Raw genomic sequence first — 2,877 nt, 5'->3', positions numbered from 1 at the left:
TAGAAAGTGATGAGAAGACTCTGCTATGGGGAAGGTAGGTGTCTGTAACATCAAACTTGGTCATCCAAAACCCTGGTGTGAAGTGCCATCGAAGTAGAAGAAAAGATTCCATGGTGAAACAAGGAGGCTGTAGGAAGTGATTGAGACGAGACAGATCGATGATAGGATGCCAATCCCCAGTTTTCTTGGGCACCAGAAATAGATGAAAATAGAATCCTGGATGAATGGGATTGACCTTCTCGATTGCTCATTTATTGAACAACTCCTGAACGGCCCGGGAACGAAGGTCCGCATGTTTGAGGTCTGAGGGAGGAGAAAAAGACAACCGGATTGGAGGACAACTGAGAGGGAAAAGTAAACTGAATCTCAAATCCAGCACTCTGAGAACCCAAGGATCGATGGTGAATGAATGCCAAATGTGGTGAAAGAGATGTAACTGTCCTCCCACAGAACCTAGTGAAGATCCTCGAAAATACAGACGGAATTGATTCTGTGAACCAATAGGACGAGGTGTTAGACGGAAACGGTCGAGCCTCCAGAATTACCTGTTGGAGTAGAAGAGAGGTGAGCAGCCAACGATGATAAAGAAAACTGCAAATGTGCCGTATCAAATCGGGCTTCTAAAGTTTTGGAACTCCAGCAACCAAATAAAGGTGCCTCCTGTAAATCACGAAGAGCAGTGGATGGCAAACGAATACCCTCCAACAAAGCATCTTGACTCAATAAGTCCCAGCAACAAACCAACCACGACACAAAGGCAAGGCCTAAAGAAGACAAACAAGCCATAGTGGTAACCAGTAAGGGTCCCAGTTCGTCGTAAAATTGATGAAGAGAGCACTGATATTCTTCAGACAAAAGGTGAAAGGAAGAGAAGTATCTTAATACAGTAGTAAGAGTCAAACAAATCTACAAAAATTGAAATCTGTTAAGAGTGATAATGGATCCAACCATTGAGTGTCCAATTATACTTCACCCTGACGATGACAAGTAAGGGCATGTTATTTTGATTAACGAGGGGTGCAAGGCATAGTGATATCCTCTCGTAATTGCATTGCAAACTTCTCTGCATGCACAGCAATATCAGGTGAAGGAGGAAGAACTAAGTAATCCCCACAAGATCTATCTGACAACAAGGCAGGGGTAGACTCAAATGCAACAGAGTTAATCCCCAAAACTTCATATACTCGTGTAACTAACTGCAGAAATGGGACAGAAGGTGGCTGATCAGATGAGCTCTCAGTAGATCTCGGCAGCCCTAGTGAAAGAAGGAGCAGGAAACAGATTGTCTAAATTCTCCCCAGTATATTCAGATTCATGATGAAAATTCAACTCTGAATCCCCCAAGCCACATGAAGGACTCCATCTTGCCCCGAATCAGGTCATGGACAGCCTCCACCAAAAGTGGACCCCCCCTATAAAAAATATTAAACAAACTAGGCTAGAAATAGTGTCTACATTATTTTCTCAAGCTACAAATCCCTATTTTGACTTCATGTCTACGGTATTTATCAATTTTAGTGGAGCCAAAACAGGGACTTGATAATGTAGACACTATTTCAAGCCTTGTTTGTTTACTTTTTTAGAGTTCCTAGTTGTAGGCTTGAAATGTAATCTTTGCATTTTCATTCAACATTTCTGTACTTTTTTGATGATCCCTATTTCCCTTTTTAAAGTAACAATTTTAAAAACTATTGTTTCTTAAATTTTTTATGTCCACTTATGGAGAATAAATTTTAAGCTACATAAGTACATATGCATTCAGATGATTGTTATATGTTTTCAACAGTTTACTGCTGCATTGATTTTTTCCCACCCAACCATTATTTACTGAGCCAGATGGTTTTGTGTAAACACACATTTAACAAGCATCGAGTATAAAGGACGATGCTCACAAGAACAATGCATATATTATGTATTTATAGCCAAGTAAATCAACTTTCAACGAAAAATAAATCAACTTTTTAAATAGGTCATGGACATTTGCATATGGTATATCTGTCTAGGTTTTGGTACAAAATACCCAACCGATTTTGCTGTAGGCTTGTGAAACAAAAATATGAATAATAATAATAAGATACGCACTCACAATTTCAGCAAAGAAAGAAAATTAATAGAATAAATTGCCACTCACAAGAGTAGAGAACTCTACAATGGAATCATCTACTGTTAGAAAACTCACTGAAATAGTTGCAAAAAACCACATAGATACAAAGCACAACAGCAAACTCAAGAAATGATGAATCCTCATCGTGGCTGTTTCAAATTAATTGTGCTACAAATTGCACAAATTATTTTCCAATTATTGTGCATTAGTAAAATACCAATTGGCAGAAAGCGAAGGACTTGAAGAAATTCTACAAGGGAAAAAAACGAAGGCACTTGAATTAATTTTAGAACTACCCTATGGCATACTCAATACTGCATTCATCACTACCATCCAGGTTTCAGTAAAATATTTGTAGCGATTTTTTCTGTAATGGCTTGTAAAACTATAATCAATAATAATAAGGTCAGAGACACTGTTATAAATATACACATTGTTTACTCTAATAAAACGAAACATTTCTGACTATTATAAAAGGGAGCATTTCCAACTAGTATAACGGTGCTTAAATTATGTCAGAATTTAAAATATATTATTATTTTGGTAAGTATTAAAATAAAAGGCTTTTACTTTTACTTCTTGTTGGTATAAATATACACTGTGCTGTTGGATTCTTCTATAGTAGGTGTCTGTGACTTGATGATGATAAATTCAATGATAAATGAACAGCACACACTTCACTCATTTTAAAATTTCATATTCATTTGTAAATAGCTCCAGCTGTTTTATGTTGAGGTTTCTATTATTGTTTGCCTGTTGTGGACTTACACTCC

General features: G+C 37.2%; 1 protein-coding gene across 1 annotated transcript in view; it reads right to left on the bottom strand.

Moving 5' to 3' along the window:
- The window catches only part of LOC106459246 (neurobeachin-like protein 1), a 58,905-nt gene that overhangs the window by 1,391 nt on the left and 54,637 nt on the right, over positions 1–2,877 (bottom strand). The gene's annotated exons all lie outside the window — the stretch shown is intronic.

The sequence above is a fragment of the Limulus polyphemus genome, unplaced genomic scaffold (assembly GCF_000517525.1).
Source record: "Limulus polyphemus unplaced genomic scaffold, Limulus_polyphemus-2.1.2 Scaffold581, whole genome shotgun sequence".
Taxonomy (NCBI): Eukaryota; Metazoa; Arthropoda; class Merostomata; order Xiphosura; family Limulidae; genus Limulus; species Limulus polyphemus.
The sequence above is the reverse complement of the archived record's forward strand: the minus strand, read 5'-3'. Positions and strand labels throughout refer to the sequence as shown.